Source organism: Oryzias latipes, chromosome 2 (genome assembly GCF_053564925.1).
Source record: "Oryzias latipes strain Hd-rR chromosome 2, Olatipes_Hd-rR_3.1".
Classification (NCBI taxonomy): Eukaryota; Metazoa; Chordata; class Actinopteri; order Beloniformes; family Adrianichthyidae; genus Oryzias; species Oryzias latipes.
The window spans coordinates 45,787,249-45,810,229 of NC_136238.1; the positions used below are offsets into that span (position 1 = coordinate 45,787,249).

At 40.5% G+C, this 22,981-nt stretch overlaps 1 protein-coding gene, 1 long non-coding RNA gene and 1 pseudogene across 3 annotated transcripts in view; 2 read left to right on the forward strand and 1 right to left on the reverse strand.

The window, feature by feature from the left end:
* Positions 1–22,981, reverse strand: part of LOC144989467 (uncharacterized) — a 188,950-nt gene that overhangs the window by 52,560 nt on the left and 113,409 nt on the right. The gene's annotated exons all lie outside the window — the stretch shown is intronic.
* The window catches only part of LOC144989088 (uncharacterized), a 74,538-nt gene that overhangs the window by 16,677 nt on the left and 34,880 nt on the right, over positions 1–22,981 (forward strand). The window lies entirely within an intron of this gene.
* On the forward strand, positions 620–16,229 carry LOC144989093 (uncharacterized; annotated as a pseudogene). The gene is made up of 2 exons (XR_013653240.1): positions 620–4,471; positions 12,826–16,229. The product of XR_013653240.1 is annotated as an uncharacterized LOC144989093 (transcript).

Below are 22,981 nucleotides of genomic sequence, written 5' to 3' on the forward strand. Positions count from 1 at the left end.
CTTCAAAAATATTTGGCATTTTCCTAATTTTGTGCAACACCAACAGTAAAAACTCAGCTATTAGAGCTAATGGAAGAATTTCAAAGATTTCAGGTTAAAAACAAGCAACGAGGAAAACCGGGTCGACATTCTGGAGAAAAGACTGGACGATGTGGAACAACAAGTAAGGATGAATAATGTCCTTCTCACTGGAGTACCCATCAAACCTCGGGCAAAGCTAAATGCAGCTGGAGCTAGCACTGCTAATGCTAATAGCGCTGACAGTCCCTCTTAAACTTAGAGCGGTGGAGAGACTCTGGAACAGAAAATACATTCATTTCTCACATCTAAAGGGATTTCCCTGGATCTAAACACCATGGAGACCTGCCACCTGCTCCCCAGGAGAAAGGAGACGGATAAACCAGCGATCCTCATCAGGTTTGTGAATCAAAAACACAAGCTAGCTCTAATGAATCAACGTAAAAATCGGAAAGGATCAGCTGTTTATCTGAACGACCATCTGACCAGAAGGAATGCTGAAATCTCCAAACTTGCACTGTGTCCAAACTTGCGAAGTGTCTTATTTCGGTCGTCTGAAACAACATGGAGTAATAAACCAAAGAGCCAAATAATTTCAGGGCTCCAGACTGCGAGCAATTGGTCGCATTTTGCGACCAATTGCTAGAGTGTGCGACTGAATTTTACATCCAGTCGCACATGCGCGACCAGTAAATTTGCCTCCCCCACCCTCCGTATTTTTTATACATTAAACGTGGAAGGGGCACGTCAATGATCAATGACATAATCAATGAGACGCGAGCGCACACGCACGCAGGCAGACACACACACTCGCGCACATACTCATGAAACGCGAGCACACACTCGCGAAGCTGACCAACCAATCACAGTGGGGTATATGACTCTTGGGGGCGTGACAATGACAGGGCCTGAAAGCAGGACACCTGACAGCCCCCTCCCCGGACCACATGAAGGAGTTCCTTACTTTCCTTTAGAACGTATCTTTTCGCTCGTAATTTTCAAAATACATGCAGTCCGTGCTGAACTTTTCTCTGGGCCGCACAGACCCGGAGGAAGGTTTAGGTTTTGGTTACGGTTACGGCGGCGCATCAAACGGGTTACGGCAGCACACCGCCCCCGTCCCGCGGGAGTCGGGTCAGCTGAGGAGAATAAATGTCCCACACCTACATGCGTGACAGCTAACGGGGCTTGAACTTTAAACACGCTCGAGCAAAAACAACATTAGTTTTAGACACACTGAAAATACGTGTGGATAATGCAGCGATAGACGTGTTTGAGATGAACCAGCGCCTCGCCTGGATCGTTGGGGAGACCAGGGGGGGGGGGGGGGGGGGGGGGGGCTGTGAGATGAAAGCAAATCTGCAGCAAGACTGAAGGAGAACAGGAAATTGGAGTTGTCCTTAACATTCAATTTAGTTTTAATATTCCTCTCCCCCTTAGTGTGATCTGTGTTATTATATATTTTATGATTATTTTAATGTTTTGTGATGTATGTAGCCTTTTTTTAATGAATTGGTATTTTAAATTATTTTAATTAATCACTCAACTACAAAAACCATCAGGACACTTGTCCCATAATGCATTGTTTTGTAGTCTGTAGGGCAGCTTTCAGCAGTTCAGTTTCCAGCTGTGTCCGGGTAGGTTTGCCCCTTGCTCCCACCCCTTTCTCGCGATATTTTTGTGATGATTGACAGGTGATGTTGGAGCAAAAACAAAAATATATGTCACACACCAGGTGATCTGCGCAGCGTTGAGTTCACCTGGGTGATCTCAAACACGCTTATTGTGCATCTTGGCTGCACCTATTTGGTGTCACAAAGATAAATTTCCATCAGTTTTTTTAACTATTTGTACTGTCATGACAGCGATGGTTCTGTCAGTTTACCTTGTTGTTGCATTTTCAAAAGTGAAGAATAAAATGTGACACTGAATGAGAAACAGCACATTGTAATTTCTGCATCTATTATTAAAGTATTTATTAGTAATACAGTGGAAATTAGTAGATTTGGTTAGAATGTTGATTTACGGTATGCGCCCCTAAATTTTCTGGTTGTGCCCCTAAAATTTTCAGTTAGGGGCCACTGTGCTCCTAGTGAAAAAAGTTAGTCTGGAGCCCTGAATTTAAAGAAATATGACGCCTGGATTCATCACTTTCTCCAAAAGTCTGAAGTGACCTGATTACTCAGCAGAGAGTTCTGACCTGCAGACAAGTTGACCACAACTCGGCGCCGCTGATATCAGCTGAAGAAGGATATGGACCTGAATCTAATGTCTGCAGACATAATATTGAAGAGAACTATAAACTCTGTTGAAACCCAGAAGAACAGCTGTTATTCAGCAGAAGAAGAAATGCCAACCTTGGACAATCGACAGATTATGGACCCTTTTATTTTACTTCACAGCATTACTTTATCATAAAAATATGTAAAAAATAAATGAATAAATAAATAAATAAATAAAAAAAATTAATGAAAATGGTTAAATTGATTGACTTTTATTGATATTACTTCATTTGATAATTTGATAAGTTGATTCATGATTTTTCCTAATGTAACATAATTTTGCACATATTTTTAACTTTTGATACTTGATGAAATTTTGCTATGAAAATTCCAGAAACAGTGTTATGTCTATTTTACTGATATAGTATTATTTTTTAATCAACGTTGTCAACATAACTCAATGGAAATCCAAAATACCTCCATACCAGCGACTTCCGTGAAAGACGAGGGGATTCGAGTTCTGTCGATGGGTCTCCATGCTATCTTTTGAGTGGCTGTTAAAGGAGGTTGACTTGCAGCACTTCTTTTTTTAAAAACTTTATTAACAATTAGACTCGCAGCACTTCAACACATGTTTTTTTCCGCTTGGCAAGTAACCAGATGCAGCATGGGGGCGTGGCAGCATCGACAATTCCATTTTTTTATTCGAAGTTCGAGACTGTGACTTAATTTCGATTGATTTCGATTTAAAGTCGAAATCGTGACACCCCTAATACAGAATAATAGAAGAACTTTGTTGGGTTCAAACAACCTGCAACATCATAACAATTCAAAAAGGAAAGAAAGACCAACGGACAAAGGTACCTTTACGAGGAGAGCAGACAGAGATCTACCCAGTAAACAATCTCTCTCCACTCTGGCGCAAATTCTGCTGCCTCCTCTTTTAATAAGTTGATTTGGGTTGTCCCTAAGTTACACATGCGCTGAGCTCTAAGGAGGGGAAACAGATAAAAACACAGCTGCAGCGCTATCAGAAAGCATTTATTACAACATGTCCATCCTTCCACAGTCTTCTCAAATCATCCCTGGACCTGCAAAGCCGTTTCTCACAGATAAACTAACACAGACCGTCCTTCGATTCATTTTAGACATAGCTAACACAGGTTCTCAGGAGAATGCTGAAAAGACGCAAAGATAAACATTTTCTCCCAAGGGTGTCACCTCCACCTTCCTGTGAAACAGATTTGGACACACACAGACACTTCTGCAAACATGATTAAATCACTTATACATATATAGCTAGGTGATGCATAAAATAAGCAAATATGAGATAACCTATATACATTATTCCAACAAACTTTAAATGTGACCTGTGTAAATCATTTAACATTTAATTTAAATTAAATATTGACACTTTTAATGATATATTTGCTATTTATTTCAAATTTTAAAGAATTAATGTCACATTTATTTAATTATTTAATGGCGTCTATATGTATTATTTCAATGAGTCTCTTGTGGTCCTCCAGACTCCTTAGACATTTTCTCCAATGATCACAGAGTTTATTGATGTTTGATGAAACCCATAACTCTTGGAAACGTATAAAAGGCTCCTTGTTGTGTTTGTGTTCCTGCAGGCCTCCCCCAGCATTGGATGACTGAAGAGGAAGATCTCTGCAACCAGCAGAGGAACTTCAGGGTGGAACAGGAGGAACCAGAACCTCTACAGATTCAAGAACAGGAGGAACCAGAACCTCCACAGATTCAAGAGGAACAGGAGGAACCAGAACTTCCACAGATTAAAGAGGAACAGGAGGAACCAGAACCTTCACAGATTAAAGAGGAACAGGAGGAACCAGAACCTCCACAGATTCAAGAGGAACAGGAGGAACCAGAACCTCCACAGATTAAAGAGGAACCAGGGGAACTCTGCATCAGTCAGGATGAAGATCAGCTTGATCTGAAGCAGGAGACTGATACCTTGATGGAGATTCTTACTTATGAGGAAGATGAGAACAGTGAAGCAGATCTAAACAATCAGCAGAGCTTTAATGTAACTGATAGTCAGGATGAAGAAGGAAACCAACATGAAGAACCAACATCAACTACAGATGAAGAGACAGAATCAACATCAACTACAGATGAAGAGACAGACCCACAGAACAGAGATCAGAGGAAGAGAAGAGACAGAAGTGATGTCCAAAGTGTGGACAGCTCTCACATGTCAGCAGGTCAGTGTGACTCTGATCTTCATCTCCACACTATCGGTATGTTCACTTCAACAACGGTTCTATCGTGAGCTTCAAGCTCTCCAAACATGCAGTCCATCAACAGCGTGTCCTGGAAGAGTCTCTTCTGTCCCTTCCAGTTGAAAAGACAGAAGACATTGTTGGTCAGTGCAGCCCACAACATTCTTCAAATCAGATGATCTTAGTTAGTCCCTCCAGCTGACGACAAACAGGAAACCTTAACAGATCAAAGAGAAAATTGTTAGCAGATAAAAAAGTCCAATCTGTTTTGTCGTCTGTGGTTCTAAGTTTGTAGTTCAGTTCTTTTCAGCAGATTTCTCTGTCAAACCCAAAATCCATCTAAACCTCTTTGATGTCTCCATGTCTCCAATTCCAGACATTCAGACAGATTCTATTTCCAAAACGACATTTCAAGCTAAAACCCAAAGACGGGGTCCTGCTCATGGATCTGCAGACAGAAAAGATTCAAATCCCTCCAAATCCCAAATGGTTGGTTTGTCAGCTACGCGCAAGACAAAGAAAACGTGTCATTCATACTAACTGGCAGAATGCAGTAACATTAAACTTTCATATTAAGGCGGGGGCCGCAAAATATCATCTTGGAGGTCGCAAATAGCCTGCGGGCCGCGAATTTGAGACCCCTGCTGTACACTCTGGCACTGGTACACCAGCCGCAGGTCGGAAGAACGAATCAATAGTTTGCTTGCTCATAGCTCAGACGCACATATCAGGTTATGATGATATTTGTCTCCGTTTCCTTCCCACAGATGTTTACGCATGGTCGATTATCTCAAGGCCCCTTCATGCATTTTAGCCACTTACAGTGGCTTTCCCTATTCTTCTCACTAGGGCTGGGCGATATGGCCTATTTTTTTTTATTCGATTTCCGATGTTCCCCCCCCCTATTCAAATGCAAGACAAATGTAACCCCTATTTCTGGGATAAATAATAAATAAATAAACACACTCTTGGAATCAAAGTCAAGTATAAGATTTTTCTTCTTCTCACCCCCTTTTTGGACTTGTTTAAATAATTTTGTCTTGTTTTTGTCTAATTTTTTATTCTACACTTGTTTTCACTTGTCCACAATAAAAAGGTTACTTCCTTACTTGAGGTCCCAGCTGTGTTTTCAGTCCCACTTTGTAGTGTAGACTAAGAGGAGACAAACATTCACCTTGACAGTAGCACCATTTTAAGGATTAACAATACAGCTCATATCTGGGGTCTAAGGTTTTAATTAAATTAAGAAAGCCCGTCTTCTGCACAGAGATGATCATGAAGCAGCAGGAGTCATGGTAAACATTAATTCATTTAATCGATTTATCGCCCAGGCCTACTTCTCACACGCATTGGCCGCCTCACAGACAGGCATCACTCAATGAAACGCCAGTGTGTGCTCGCGTCTCATGAGTGTGTGTTAGCGTGTGCGCTCGCATCTCATTGATTATTTCACTGATCATTGACGTGCCCCTTCCACGTTTAATGTTTAAAATATACGGAGGGTGGGGGAGGCAAATTTACTGGTAGCACACTGAATGTAAAATTTAGTCGCACACTCTCAAATTTTGGTCGCAAATGCAACCATTTTGTCGCAGTCTGGAGCCCTGAAATACAAGAAGCAGACATCAAGTCTAGAGTCTCCTATTTAAAACATAAAATCAGTAGGAACACTCTTTCCACGGCTAATGTTTTTAACACGTATTAGCCTAATGCTAACCCTTTTTTCAGGTCCTTGCAGCCAAGAAAAAAGCACTGGCCATACAGATTAAAAAAATCATGAGTGAGCAGGCCCTTAATAATAATCATAACAGTAATAAAAGCACATTTAGAAGATTGTCTCCTGCAGCTTCCCGTTGATTTTGCTGTTACAGGACAGCTACAGCCCCATGAACAACACTAACAGACATTAAGTGTTTTTTTTACTTTATTTGTGAGTCATATGATGCAGTTACATTTTTAAAATGAAAAAAACATTTATGTTAATCCACTTTAATTGTCAAATTAGATAAATCTAACCGAAATTCGCTACACATTTACTAAACAATTTTTTGAAAATGAAATGTCAAATACTATTTTCTTTATCATTTTAATTAAGTGACAGAATACGCTGTGTTGAGGAAGAAGATGAAAAAGTGGTTTGGCGGATTGCTTTTTCTTTTTAATTTTGAGTAAACAAATACAGCTTCATTTGAAAATAATAATAATAATGATCCTGTGTTTTGAAACTGTTGCCGGTGAGATGACGGGCGCAGAGATGTGGGCTCATCTGTGGATGAAACGCGAGTGCATGAGTGGGAAAAGCACAAAGCAGATCTGCATGTTTATGACTGCACAGCTGTTTTTTTGGTCATGTCAGTCATTTTGCATCTAATTACTGAAATGATTAAGATTGGACTCCGGTGTTTTCGGTTCATTGACCTGTCTTGCAGTCGAGAAAATGGATTCAAGGATTTCCATTTCATTCCAGAACTAAGCAAACAAGCTATTTTCGTCCAGCCTTGAATCTCTTTTGCTGGTCATGAAGGCCAGTATGGGGTGTTGTTACTTTAGGGTCAAACAGGAATTATATTATTCAGGAAATGCTGAGGCAGTCCGGTTCTGACTTGGGCTTAAGATCTTACCTGTACTTTACGCTGATTTTGCTGTTCCAGGACAGCTACAGCCCCTTGAACAACGCTAACAGATTTCACTATGCTAAACTTTTGGCTTTTGCTGGTTGGATCAACAGGCACTGATGTCATTGCCCCGCCTCCCCGTGGAAATGCTAACTGGAATTGTGTTATGCAACACTAGTCGCAGGGTGGATGTGAAAATGAAAAGGCAATCCCCTCTTTGCACTTTTATTTTAATTATGACACAGAATAAGTGGTTTTTAAGTAGAAAAGGAAAAAGCATTTTGAATTTTTTTTTTTAATATATGAGTCATATGATGCAGTTACATTTTCAAAATAAAGCATTTCTGTTAATCCATTTTAATTGTCAAATTAGATATATCTACTGTAACTGAATATTGCTACACATTTACCAGATAACTTTTTGAAAATGAAATGTCAAATACTATTTTCTTTATCATTTTAATTAAGTGACAGAATAAGCAGTGTTGAAGAAGAAAATTAAAAAGCGGTTTTGTGGATTGCTTTTTTTTTAAAATTTCGAGTAAACAAATGCAGCTTCATTTTGAAAATGAAAAAACATTTCTGGTTTTGTCTATTATTTTTAATTATGCTACACAAAAGCTACCATAGATAATATTGTCCGAAACAGAATTCATCGTACTGCTTTTGTCCGGAGTCACATCATCAATAAATACAAGAGAACCAGGTCCAATAGCAGCCATACATGCCCACACCATGACATTACCACCACCGTGCTTCACTGATGACATGCGATCATGAGCAGTTCCTTTCCTTCTTATACTCTTCTCTTTCCATGACTCTGGTATAGGGCTGTGACGATAACCGCATCACCGCACTTTTTATTTTTTTACATTTTCAATATGGTGCTTGATTGGAACTATAATAAACACATTAAACACATTCATCTTTGCTGATAATTTACTTTTTCTGCTAGTCCTGTGTTCAGACTTTCCCTCTTTCTTCCAGACTGTCCTCTGCTCCTCTCCCACCGTGCCTGTCACTCTCTCTCGTCTCCGCGCTCTCACTGCCTCTGCTGCACGTGGCTCCCTTTACACACAGAGGCGCCCGCTTTCAGAAGCACACATCCTCATTCTAAAGGCCCGTACACACCGGGACGAATATTCGCCAGGCGTTATTCGCCAGGCGTTTTCGCCACGTCCTTTGTGTTCACACCCAGGCGATTTTCGCTGACGATGAGCCGAGCCAACATGCAATTTCATTCCCTGACATTAGATGGCGCTTAATGTAAAACAGAAATACTCCTGTACACAAGGTGGTTGCTTTTCACTCAGAAGAAGAGAGCCAGTATTTACGCGCTTGTCAGAATCATACAAAGAAAACATGAATATTTCAAGCACCAGTAGCTCCAGCTCCAGTTCCAATGATGAAGAAATTATTGTTCTGTTGAATGATGAAAGACGCCGGAAAAGACGCCGATTTTGGGTACATCCCATAGTTACGAGAAGAGAAGAACATGGTTTTATCGACTGGTACAAGAGCTGAAAATGTATCATGAGCGTTTTCGGGGATATTTTAGAATGTCCGTCATTATTTCTTTGCGGCAGTGTAGCCGCTACTTGGCGTCTATCTTCTTTGCTGGTATGTGTGCTCAGAAAGGCAGTGTTGTGTTTGAGCGCCCCCAAGTTGTGTTTTACTGTAACTTCAGAAGCTCCAGACACGTGTGCAAAAGCGCCATTCTCATTGGTTGTATAGTTTTTGACGCAGCGCGTCAAACCAAAAAAACGAACCCAAGGCGTTTTTTTAAAAGAGACGCTTTGACGCGTGGCATTTTTTCGCGTCGGTGTGCACACTCACGTTGGTGCCCTTTGTTTAGTCAGGAGGTGTTAAACGTCTGCAACTATTATGTGCAGCACAAAGTTAACATGTCTGTATAAACAAAGACGGAGCCTCCTGCCCCGTGTTATTCATGGGTGTCAGGCTTCATGGCTACCGGAAAGGTGACAAAGTGTCTGCAGTCTGTTTATTACTGGGAAATATATAATATTCTGAGAAGATGTCTGTACCAAAGAGTACAGGTGACACTTGCGTGCAGCTACAGAGCAGAAGAATCAACACGCACCAATAACACACTTGTGCGCACCTTCCTACACAAGACGTTCTGTACTCACACACACAGTCAATCTACATCACCTATAGTTAGTAGTTAGTTCACAAGCTAGATAGGTTGTTGTTAGTTGTTACTGTTATTTTTTAATAAAGAATAATGCATTGTAGTTTTATTTATTTCCGATGCGGCCGCCGGGGGATTTGGTGTTTTTTTTATTTTATTTTTTTATCTTGGTCTCATCTGTCCATAGGATGTTGTTTCAGAACTGTGAAGACTGTTTTAGATGTTGTTTGGCAAACTCTGGTCTGGCCTTCCTGTTTTTGAGGCTCACTAAGGTTTTACATCTTGTGGTAAACCCTCCTTTTAGGGAGTTTTCTTCAACAGGGACAGAATTATTCCTTCATCCACCTCAGTTTTTTTCTGTAATCTCCCAGGTCGTTTGCCGTTGCTGAGCTCCCGGTGCATTTCTTCTTCTTAAGAATGTTGTAATTGTTATAAGGAGGGAATAACACACACCTGGCCATGGAACAGTTGAGACTTACTTACATTAATTTTGGTTTCTTAACTAGTGGGAGGCACATATGCAAACTGTTGTAATTCACACACCGCTCACCTGATCTGGAAGTAAATACCCTCAAATTAAAGCTGACGGTCTAATTCATTGTGGTGGTTTATAGAACCATAAATGTTGGAATTGCTACTGTCCCAATATTTACAGACCTGACTGTATATCAGATTATTATTTTGTTGGAATTAATTAATTATTTAGTGGAAACCAAAACCTTTTTTTTTTTTTTTTTTTTTTTACTTGTCCTGTCCAACAGCTGGGCAGACAGATGAGAGCTGAGGGCCTCTTGTGTTGGACAGATTTTACTTTAACAATAGGGGTTATTAATCTTCAGACAAACCAGAGGTATGTCTGAATAAACCCCTTTTGGAATTGAGGCCAAACTTTATTAGATTCCATCATGTTTGAAAATCTTTGGTGTTGGACCGGACGGAAAAGGAAAGGAGGGAAGAAGAGAGAGGGATGTTAGAGAGAGGGGGTAGGAGGGTGATAATAGGAGGGGGGGGGGTAGAACCATGAAGCAGCCTAAAGCAACAACTTTACTGGATGTTTATCATTACGGTAAGGCTCAAGTGTAAAACAAATCTCAAAGGGCGGGGCCTGTCCACACACACATTCAGATGTTATAAACACACCTGTTAGTGTTAGTGTTAGTGTTAGATGTCCACATGTCAACATGTACAGAAAACATGCACACAAAACAGATAGTGTTCACACGCATACTTATGCCTTTAAACCAACTAGTGTGAAATATTTCATTCATTCAATCATGCAAACTATTAGTGCAAAGGTGAGCTAACACCTGTGCTCAGGTGAGTGTTTATGTTCTTCTAAATGGATGGTGGAATGTGAAAAGGAGGGAGAGTGTCCAGCCATCCCCACACCAAGACCCCCACCGCAGCAGCAGCGGCAGCCAGAACCCCCTTTTTTTTAACCCATGGCAGATCACGGGCTCCGTAGTAATTCATTACGTTACTCCATTACTGACAAAAGTAACTAAATTAAAGTAACTTGTTACTATGTAATTCATTACCCCAACACTGTTTATTGTTAGTAGTCAAACTACGAGGAGCTTTCCAAAAGTCTATGCTAAAAAGCATAGACTATATCATCACTGGACATTAGAGTCGCCCCCCCCCCCACTTCCAAATAGGAAGTAGCTGCTGTCGCCAAACTCCAATAGACCTCTATAGATAAATAGGCAGCTGTTACTCAGTCATTCTAAATAGACAGAATTACCATTCTTGCTGTGAAATTCTTTTCTTAATATCTTGTGGGTAATCTTAGTTTTTTTCATAACATTTTTTCTTTAGTGCTAGTTATTCAAGTTGTAAACTGACCAATCAGATGCCTCAGTGAAAGGCGTGGTGCCCGCTGGCCCCCACCTCGAACGTTTGATTGACAGCTTTTTCCGAGCAGCTTTCAGTGATGTGGGCTTAGACTTTGAACTAGATTATCATGATTGGCAACTGGTTCTTCTAAAAACGTGACTCAGACCACCTGACTAATCACTGTTGTCTGGCTCAAAATGGTGATTAGATTTGTTGTTGTTATTGACAAAAAAGATTATATCAGAACATTACATTGTTGGCTTCAGTATCTTTTAGAGCTATTAAGCATTTTGGACCAATCATGAACCATATTTACAAAAAGTAATTAATTGACATACAGTTATCTTTGTTGTAGTAGGACAACAGGGTCATGATTAGTCAGTACAGAAAGTTTGGTGACAATAGCTTCAGTATCTTCAGAGCTATCGAGCATCTTTATTATGAGTCATTTCTCTATTAAAATTTGATAAAATATAATAAATATTGACTTTTTTCACAAAGTATTGATTGTAGCATGAATTTGCTGACGATTCTTCATTACCATATAACTGTAGAAATTCATTTGTTTTATAGAGATTATTGATTTTTACTGAATGGTCTTTCCTCGGATATTGCACTTTGTTGATAACGGTGTCTTTGCAGCCGTCTCTCTGCTGTGTCTCCGTTTACACCTCAAAGAGATCACTTCTCATTAAAAGTCAGGAAAAAATATATATTTTTCTTTTGAAATGTATTTGTAGTTCACTCAGTTGTAGTGTGCTGTGATTCACAGCAGCAGATTCAAGCCGTTGAAATCACTGATTTGAGGTTGTAACTATAATGAACACATGCAAATGGTAATTTGTCAGTTGTGACTTTTATTTGCCAAACTTTACAGGAGAAGATTTTCACACACAGATGCAGACTTTTGGTTTGCCATATTCTATTTTACAAGTTCTCACATTAAATCTTCAAGCTCGTCCATTTTGACACATTTTTACCGTCTGCGCTGCCAGTAGCACTTCTAGGCTAACACTCACACATAAACACACCCACCAACACCACTATAGGCAAGTTTCTGACCCCCATTGATGGGACCCAAGACCTCGGTCCTGGAGGTGATTTCTAAATAAAATAAATACAATAACAGACATGTGAATGTAACTTTATTAGCAGCACATTCCTAACATAACAAAGCCTCAGAGACTGTGTCAAACATTTACTATAGATGCCTGGATCTTTACTGTCAATAATGGCAAGAATCTAAAACATTCCAATTGTTTTCAGACTTTTTTCCTTTTTGTAATTTCATATAAAAATAATTGGCGACAGAATCAGGTTAAAAGTACATTTTCTGTCAGTCCCTCTGTCCCCTTTCTAATAAATCTATTTATTTCAGTATGATTTAATTTGAGTATACAGTTAAATGACATTAAAGACCTGTTTGTACCATTTATGAATTATTTATCTGCAAGTTAATTTCCCTAAAAACAAATAAAATATTATTTTCTTTCTATAACTGGTTTAGACTACAAGTTATTGACTGAAAAAGCTCTCCTCATATGGGGGAGGTGTAGGGGGCCTTTTTCAGCACAGTTTGATACTGTTGTGCTAAAGAAAACAAAAAACTTTTTTTTGATTAAAAGTTTTTTAATGTGCATATACTGAATGATTCTGCAATCATTTGTATTGATAATTAAGAATAAATAAAGTCATCATAGTATTTAAAAGGACCTGTTCTTGTGTTTCTGCAGCTCTCCCCCAGTGTTGGATGACTAAAGAGGAAGATCTCTGCATCCAGCAGAGGAACTTCAGAGTGGAACAGGAAGAACCAGAACCTCTACAGATTAAAGAGGAACCAGGGGAACTCTGCATCAGTCAGGATGAAGAGCAGCTTGATCTGAAGCAGGAGACTGATACCTTGATGGAGATTCCTACGTATGAGGAAGATGAGAACAGTGAAGCAGATCTAAACAATCAGCAGAGCTTTAATGTAACTGATAGTCAGGATGAAGAAGGAAACCAACATGAAGAATCAACATCAACTACAGATGAAGAGACAGAATCAACATCAACTACAGATGGAGAGACAGACCAGAACAGAGATCCGAGGAAGAGAAGACACAGAAGACATGTCCAAAGTGTGGACAGCTCTCACATGTCAGAAAGTCAGTGTGACACAGATGTTAGAAAAAATCCTAAAAAGACTAATCTTGGTAAGAAATACAAACAATCTCCAATCATGTCTGGTAAAAACTCAAGAATAATTACTAACCCGTCTGACTACATGGAAAATGGGTCTGATGAAAGATGTTATATCTGTAAAGAATGTGGTCAAAGCTTTGGTAACATATCTCAGTTCAGAATTCACACAACAATCCATGCAGAACATAAGAGATTTTCTTGTGAGGAATGTAATAAAAGCTTTAGTCACAGATCTACTCTCAAATCACACATGAGAACTCACACAGGAGAAAGGCCTTTTTCTTGTAAAGAATGTAAAAAAAGTTTTAGTTGTTCATCTGATCTAAAAAAACACATGAGAACTCACACAGGAGAAAGGCCTTTTTCGTGTAAAGAATGTAAGAAAAGTTTTCGTCGTATATCTTTTCTCCAAACACACATGAGAACTCACGCAGGAGAAAGGCCTTTTTCTTGTAAAGAATGTAATAAAAGTTTCAGTCAAATATCTCATCTCCAAACACACATGAGAACTCACACAGGAGAAAGGCCTTTTTCTTGTAAAGAATGTAATAAAAGTTTCAGTCAAATATCTGCTCTCCAAACACACATGAGAACTCACACAGGAGAAAGGCCTTTTTCTTGTAAAGAATGTAAAAAAAGTTTCAGTCAAATATCTAATCTCCAAAGACACATGAGAATTCATACAGGAGAAAAACCTTTTTCGTGTAAAGAATGTAAGAAAAGTTTTAGTCGTATATCTTTTCTCCAAACACACTTGAGAACTCACACAGGAGAAAAACCTTTTTCTTGTAAAGAATGTGATCAAAGTTTTAGTCACATATCTACTCTCAAAACACACATTAGAACTCACACAGGAGAAAAGCCTTTTTCTTGTAAAGAATGTAAAAAAAGTTTTAGTTGTTCATCTGCTCTAAAAAAACACATGACAACTCACACAGGAGAAAAACCTTTTTCTTGTAAAGAATGTAAAAAATGTTTTAGTCAAATATCTAATCTCAAAACACACATGAGAACTCACACAGGAGAAAAGCCTTTTTCTTGTAAAGAATGTAAAAAAAGTTTTAGTTGTTCATCTGCTCTAAAAAAACACATGAGAACTCACACAGGAGAAAAGCCTTTTTCTTGTAAAGAATGTAAAAAAAAGTTTTAGTCGTGTATGTCATCTCAACAAACACATGAGAACATGTAAGACCTTTTCTTGACAATGTAAGGATTTAGTGTAAACTCTAAATTCTAAACTTTTCTGATAAGAGGTCGACCTCTCAACCTCTGTACCAGAATCAGAATCAGCAGAAGACTTTATTTTACAGGAGGGAAAAGTTCTGCATCTCAGAAAAATTGAATATTTTAAAATAAGTTTTTAATGCTCAAAACTTCTGGGGTGAAACCTCAATGTTCTAATGAACTCCATAGCAACCTGAGCTTTCATTTCATGTACACAGAGCCACAGGCTGATGGCCTCCATACCATATTGATGCAGTAACTTCATTAGAGGGAGGCACAAGTGAGAATTGATCTGTAGAAATGAAATTGTCTACATTTAAAAAAAAAAACTTTGGTTGTTTTAATGTATGATTCGCTACAGGAGGTCCTTTGTCCCAACAGCAGTTAGACTATAGAATGATACAGTTTAGAACTGTTGAAACTGCTGCTGGATTTACTTATTTAGTTATGACGTGTACTTTTACTTCCGCTTTTAATACTATTTTAATTTTTACTGACTATTTGGTTTTCTAACTGCCATATTTCTTGTTTGGCTGCTGTAACAACTGAATTTCCCTCCAGGGATCAATAAAGTCTTGTCTTGTCTTATCCTGACTTTCCTGAACAGCTTTTTTAGGTTTTCATCTTCTCTAAGCCACAAATATCTACAGCAAAGAAATATATGATCAATACATTTTAATCTATGTGTAATCTATCCTGGCTTTTTGTCTTCTATTTTCTTTATTTTTGCCTCTGAACATTGATTTGGAGGATTGTTCCAGGTAGGATCAACTCCATAGCTGCAGGGGGCAGTATAAGGAAAATGTGAATCCTAATCTACCAGGTAGGTAGATGGGAAGAAGTATTTAACTAGGTGACGGTGTGCAGGTGGGGGTTTTGTCTGGCAGTCATGGTGAGCTGAACAACAAACATTTCAATGCTTGGATGACTTCAGCGACCCCATTGGTATGTTTATTTCAATTTCATTTATATTCTGATATTTGTGGGAACAATTTTCAATAGGGATGGGAATAAAAGCCTCATAGGGGTTCATGTAATTGTGCCAGAAAAATGAACTACCCATTCAGGGCTTTGAAACCACACAGAACAGCGGCATCTGGTGGTGGACTAGATGTATATCGACATGCTTCAACTAAGCTCCTTGGAACACTTCAATGTGGAAATGATGATAAAAAAACGTAAAACAAAAATTTTTTGTTAATGATGACTGAAGAAAAAGATGTATGCATTCTGTTTCTAATCTTTTACTACATTTAACAAATTAATGTTTAATTATACATGCATTCTGTTAGAATAAATGTATACATAAGTTATCCTATATTTACTCTGAACTTTTTTAACTGTAAAAAGTGTATACTTGTCTGCGAGAAACAGCCCTGAGAAAGCGGGAAGAATTTTTTCTCTGCATTGAACTGGGAATTCACCTTTGACCTTTTGATCCTTGCCCTGAAGCCACAGGAGCTGACTGATGACCCTTGATCTGCAAAAAAGACCCTAATCCCCTGGGGGGAGTAGCAATCTCCTGGGAACGGATGTCTCTCTGTTTTATGACCATTGGGGGCTGTGTGTGTGTGTATGTGTGTATGTTTACAACCACCTCCTTGTATGCTGTATGTTAGGTAACGCCCTGATTTTAAATAAAAGTGAGGAGGCAGACTCTTGAAAACTCAGAGCACACGTGGAATGGCTTGAGTATGTTCCTGTCTGCTCTCCTCGAGAAAAGAGATAAGTGAGTATGTGTCCTTTCTTCAAGCTCAAAAATAGTTACTAAGTGTTGGCTTAGTTGTAGACCTAACACATTCTCATATTGCTATCTGGACTTTTCACCCCGCTGCTACAGAAGTGTTAGAGCAGAAGGCATATGCAGGCTGTGCTGTGCAGAGAGACGGGAAGCCACAGCGCAGCATGTTCAGAACAGGAAGTAGGGCCCCTCGTCTGCAGACAGAACTCAGATGTACATCATGCAGGTGTGAGGACATTTCCAGAAGCAAGCAAGAGGCCACGGTGTCTGACACCCACACACTCAACAAGTGTGAAATGCTACAGACTCGAACTGGTTGGAACCAGCTGGACGGAGTCACAAAAAGGTCACTGGGTCTTCTCTAAAAACAGGAAGCCCACTGTTGGAGGCATATGCGGGCGACGCAACAGTTTACCCTATAAGGAATTGGACAGCCACCAGCAAAGGGGTTACGTCTGCCCACAGGAGGAGGAACTCAGAGCCGCTATAAAGACTTCTCCGTAGGAAGTCCCCGGTGCTTTTTCTCTTCTCTGCGGGGGCCCTGTTCTCAGCTGTACTTCTGTGTTTTTCTCTTGCTACTGTCTTAGAACTATCGTATCAGGGAATAAACTTCTAATCTTTACCGGTTCGACTTATGGTCATTTTCTCCTCGACTACTTGAACACGCAAAGGAAAAAGCTGCAAAACGGAAAGATCTTTTTCCTTCATGATTTAAAAAAAAAAGCAAAACAACACAACATGTGACGCTTTCTGTGAGAAGTGCTTGACACAGCAAAATACATATCACATGAAGAAAAAAATACACGCAAAAAGAACATGTATAGTGCCAGACTCCAACCTAGAACCTCTGGATGTATATGCCACTGACTATTCCACTGAGCTGTCTCCATTCACATAAAAACAGCTTGACATCAGACATTCATTCCAGTGTTTTTTTTTCTTTTTGATACACAACGTTCATGATGTGGTGTTTTATTAGGAAAAACCGAGTTGAAATGATCCTGAGCCACAGAAAGTTTTTAATAGGAAACATGTTAAAGTGCAGTGAACTGACACTGATTCTAATACAAGCGAAACAATAGAACTGGTCAGGAAACGTTCAGGATTCATTTTGCATTTCTATTGAATAGCGCGCCCAACTGTTCAAACACAAGTGACATCTGAACCGTGGTTCGACCAAACGAAGCATTTGGCGCGTCATACATCATCAACCACGTGATCTGGGCTAGTTGACACACGCCCCGAAACATTGTGCCGAAACACTCTGTTTCATGAAGGTGAAGCGCCGTGTCAAACGGGCCATCCCTAATTTTCAACAAGTGAAATAGTTAAACCACACAATATTTGCAAAAGTTTAAAATAACAGTACCGGGGATCACATCACATCTGAGCCAGGGGGTGTCCGTGTCCCTGTGGTGTGGGTTCTGATCCTTGCCCCTGAGTGCCCGGCCTCGCCAAGTTTCCAACTGTGGGCGAGCCTGGTCGGACCATGTTTACAACACTTCCTGTGGACCCTCTCTTCTCCTGTGTGCCCTCCTCCTGGGTGGGGGCGGCTGGCCTCTGCCTCGCTCCTTCCTGGACCAACCGTGGGCCGGGTGGGTGGCTGCATGGAGCGCGGAGCGGGTCTCCCGTGGGGGGTTTTGGCTTATACCAGGGGTTGGGGCGGGGAAATGCCCAGAACTCCTGGGTGGTGATGAGGTGCGCGTCTGGGGCTGTGGGCACTCTTCTGGGGCGGGGCCCTGCATTGGGCCCTCCCGGAACGGCGGGGGGCTGCTCTCTGCCCAGGGAGTCAGTGTAGCTGGATTAACAACGGGGTGACGTGTGAAAACTTAGATGATTTAGTTAAAAGCCTTGCAGCAGCGTTCTGGAAAACCTGGAGCCGTTCTAGTGATTTTTTTTCTTAAACACGTGAAGACGGAGTTGCAATAGTCAAGACGAAATGTAATAAAAAGGTGGATGAGCATCTCCAACTTGGAACGCAACACAATTGGACTCAGTTTTGCAATGTTTTTAAGATGAGAAAAAGAAGAACGTACAAGTGACCCGACAGGGGAGTCAAGGGATAAAACACACAAAAAACCTCCTGCGGTTTAAAAGTCTGTCCAGGAGGACATAACGGTCAACAGTGTCAAAGGCTGTGGTCAAGTCCAGTAGCAGTAGCACAGAGCATTTTCCTGCATCACTCTGCATCAGGATGTCATTAGTGACTCTGAGAAGGGCTGTTTCAGTGGAGAGAGCTCTAGAAACTGAAACTGCTCAAAAATGCCATGACTGTCCAGAGCAGTTGTCAGTTGGTAAACAACAACCTTTTCTGAAATTTTGGACATGAATGGGAGATTAGAAATAGGTCTGTAACTGCTCAAGAGGGAGGAGTCAAGTCTGGGCTTTTTAAGGAGAGAAAGGACGACAGCATTCCTAAAGTGCTCAGGGACTTGACCTGACAGCAAGGACGAGTTAATTATTGACGGGACACAGGGACCGATGGACTGGAAGACATCTTTGAGTAGAGATGTTGACAGCACGTCGAGAGAGCAAGAGGATGACTTCATTGTACCAACTACTCTGACTAGCTCAGGGAGACAAACAGGTGAGAATGTGTCTAAAATCACAGGCCGAGGTGATCATCCTTGAAGAATTTCAAAATAAAAGACTTACACACACCACAATCACTGCTGGATGAGAAATACATTTCCTCTTTATTTTCTGTCAATAAATCATATTTCTCAATGAATCCTTGATTGTAAATGATGGATCTAAAGTTGAAAAGAAGTCAAAGTGCTGACTCAGCACAGATCAAAGGAGACACAGATGATTTCCTGGAATGAAGAAAACATCAAACATCATGATGTGATCTGGAACTGAGCTGTTCTTCAGAAGATCCTCCCAAACATGGAAACTGTTGCTGCAACACGTGAAGCTTTGCTTCTGTTGCTAGGTAGATCTGATGGATCAGAAGCAGACTTCTGTCAGCTGGAACTGGGGCTTCTTCCAGACCATGACATGTTGTTCAATAAAGTTCATTCCAAAGCGTGACTGATTCATGAAGTGGTTCCTTGAGCCGTGAGTTTTGCCAGCAGCAGGAATCCCTGAGAGTTAGGAGACAGTTTGTGGAGAGAGTTTGTAGATTTAGGAGAAACCAACGTTTGAAATGAAACCAAAGTGTCCTAAAGCCAAATCACTGAGCACATCTCAATGTTCCACAAACAGTCATTTTCCACAGTGGACCGTCACCACACACTTTACAAGACAGTTTCTCACAACTTTATGACAACAAATCCTGAAATTGTTCCATTCAAGGAAACATTGACTAATATTTGGATTGATGCTGTTTTCCATCTGTGTTTTCAAACCTGCATCAAGAATTAGCTCATGTTTATTGATTCACTTTCTGTGGAAGTTTGGCTTCTCTGATGAACCACCAGAGGGCGACAGAGAACTGTTGAGATTATGAACACAACAGTCAAAGAAATCAACATTTAGCACAAAGTGAACAAACTTAGGTCACGTGCTAACGTTCTGATTCTGTTGGAAAAGCCTTTTGTTTTGATTTCTTCAGGATTTTGGATCAAAAAGACCAATGACAAATGAAAATCCAATAAAATTGCTTTATAATGACGAAATGAAATGTTATTTTTATTGAATTATCAAATGGAGACTCAGCTTCAGGTGATAAAAAAGGTTGGTGCTATTTCCAGTTTTAGAAAGAACATGCCTTCTGCACAGTTTGCAGTGAACGTTACTCATTTATGTCAGTTTTAATGAACTGAAATACCTCCAAACAGGAGAAGAAGACATTTAATTTTTGATAACATATTTTCTATCGGGTGAAATGATAACACAATTTTACACAGAAATACCTTCGGTCTTTTACTTTTTAACTCTTTCTGATTTGCTTTAACTGAACACGTCTTTATTGTCATCTAACTGTAAACTCCAATTCAAACATGCTGACTAAACAAGGACAGATTTCCTAGAGATTTCCTAATTCTGCTTCCATGTGATCACATGAAAACAGTCCAATGTTTTGGATTCTTCTTCTTCTATCTCATTGACATTAAAGCTGCAGCTCTGTCACCAGGAAACAACATGTGACAGGTCCCAGTTTTTGGTGGAACACCGTCTCTGTGATGCTGCAGACGCTGCTAAAACACAGTGGATTTCATTCTGTTCTATGGAGAAAAGACTGTTTGATTCATGTCTGATGAATTCATCTTGGAGGATTTATCCTCCACGTCTAGAAGTCCGCTCCGTGAAAATCCTGTCCCACTTTAAAGTGTTTCCATGGTGACAGAGGGAACAGCTGGTTGGCATCTTTCTAACTTGACTGAACTGAGGGTTGGGGCTTCCAGCACAGAACCAACCTGAGAGCAAATGAACATTCAAATCCTCCACAAGCTAAACCCCATCAGCGTTGGATTGCTGCTGACAGACAGACTTCATTGATGGCATCTTCCCTTCTGGACCTGACGTTTAGCACACCATAGCTGGATTCCAGAGCGCTCTATCAACACAGACACACGGAGAAGGATTCTGCAAAGGAAATCCCAAGTTCTATTGGTAAGTCAGCGTCCTGGAAACATGCTTTGTTGGTTCTGAAGTGGCATGAATGCAGACTTAGATTGGTTTGTTTCCTTGGATTCTTCAGATGGATTCAAGCTGGAAATGTTGTCAGCATAAAGCAAGTTTGGACTAAACTAAAGCAGAAAGTGGCTTTGAAGATGGTCAGGAGAAATGAGGGCTTTTTTCAGGAATTCTGGGAAGAGGAGGACTTCTCCAAACAACCACAACCTTAGAGGAAGTTTTCTGAGCATTCAGAGAATGCTTTTCCAATGACTCATCATTTTCCACTAGAAGCTAAGGAGTTTTTCCAAATGCATGCTGGGTATTCTTAGTTCTAGCTTGGAAAGCACTTTGTGGGATTTCCCTGGAAAACCTGCTTTATCAATCATTTTGGTCTCTTTTTCTTCTTCTAAGTTCCAGCTTGGTGAGTGTGCAGGTCGCCATGGCAACCAGTGTCCAGGTCAAAGGGAGGACCACGGCCATCCAGTCTCCAGGCTTTTGGATTGATTTGGATTTGATAAACATTTGTTTCCCACATTTTAATAGTAGAATTCAACACGGGACATATTGTGGATTGTAAGAATAGGAACAAAAACAGCAACAACCAAATAATCCTCCTCCCCTTAAAACATGCATTTGACTCTGAACAAGTCTAAACCAAATCCAAGCAAAGACCAGCGCTGGGGCTCCTGCTAGTTTCTTTTAGAAGAGCCTGCCTCTTCCAAACATAGAATGTTCAACAACTAGAGCTAAAAATGTCTGTTGGTAGATTTCTGGATGTTGGCCGTATCCCAGCGAGCAAGGCCAAGTCAGCCCCAGATGGTTTCAAAGTGGACAGAAAAGGTTTTTAGGAGTTTCTAGAATGTTCAACAACTAGAGCTAAATGAAACTAGTGCATGAAATGACAAATAACTTCCTGTTTGAAAGGAATCTCATGATGGCTTCCACCTGTCTCTTTGCTTTTCCTTTCTTTTTTGGGTTTCTCCTCTTTGGGAGGTTCCACAAAACTGCACTTTAACCCAGAAGGAAACAACAACCGCTCCACAATCCCTGAATCCCCTACAGCCTTTATCTAAACATTTACATTGACCATTATCACACAGTTGATTGACTTTTCTCAGAGAAACAAGCACAACTTCCCGTTTGTTTGTGTGTGAAATGATTCCAAAAAGCCATGTGTCATCCTGGAGGGACTGGTTTCTCATCAATGCAGACCACCAAGTTTCTCTGCTTTCTGACTATTTGGTGGCTGGTAGGCCTTTTGGGGTTTTTGTCAGGGAAAGAAGTGAACCTGGGCTCCAAATATTGGAAGACACTGATCTAAAAGTACTAGGACATCTGGAGAAAGCTCTAGTTCTGCTCCAACTCAGTCCAAAGCACTGAAGATAGATGGAGTTGGATTTGGGAGAGGACTGAGCTCATTCAGATGAAGAAAGAACAAGTCAACAGATGAAGAAGATTTCAGGAAGTTTCCCATTCAACAAGTTCAAGTTTCCACAGAGCTAGCTTAGCATCCGTGTTCTGGACCAAACCACTGTCCCTCTGGAGGTCCAGACACAGAGAGGCCCAGAGTGACCCCCATTTCTCCAGTGGCTGACTCCGCCCCTTAGGACGTCCCCCTGTGTGGATCAGTGGAACCTGCTGCAAATGCAGGCTCTGGTTCTAACTGCTGGATCAGAAGTGGAATGGGAGCTGTAGTGGTGTGTCTGCAGCTGGATGTGGAACACATCACGGAGGGGTCAAAGGTCAATGTTGTCAGTCTATTCTCCAACAATGCTCCAACATCTTCAAAGGTTTCTGGTCCCAAATCCAGAGTGGAGCTGGTAGGACGTGATCATTTCAGCCTCAGATTTGGGATCTGTCATCTCTCTGCCACCGTGACACCGAGTGATGAGTTCAGGCTCCAAAGCGGCCCCATCGCTGGCTTTAGGGACTATTCCAAAAGCTTTCAATGATGGCGGGGAATGAACATTAGGAACAGATGACGGCTAGAAATGTCTGCTGTTGGTTTCTGATCCAGACAGAAATTCAGTCAAATGTCTGTGAATCCAGGATTTCCTTAGAATCTTTGACTCTAGATTCAGATCCATCTGCTTCAAAGGATGAAACTGCAGCTAAAAGTCTTTCAAAAGTCCAAATCCTCAAAGATGAAACAGAAAGTTCCTAGAAAGTCAAATGAA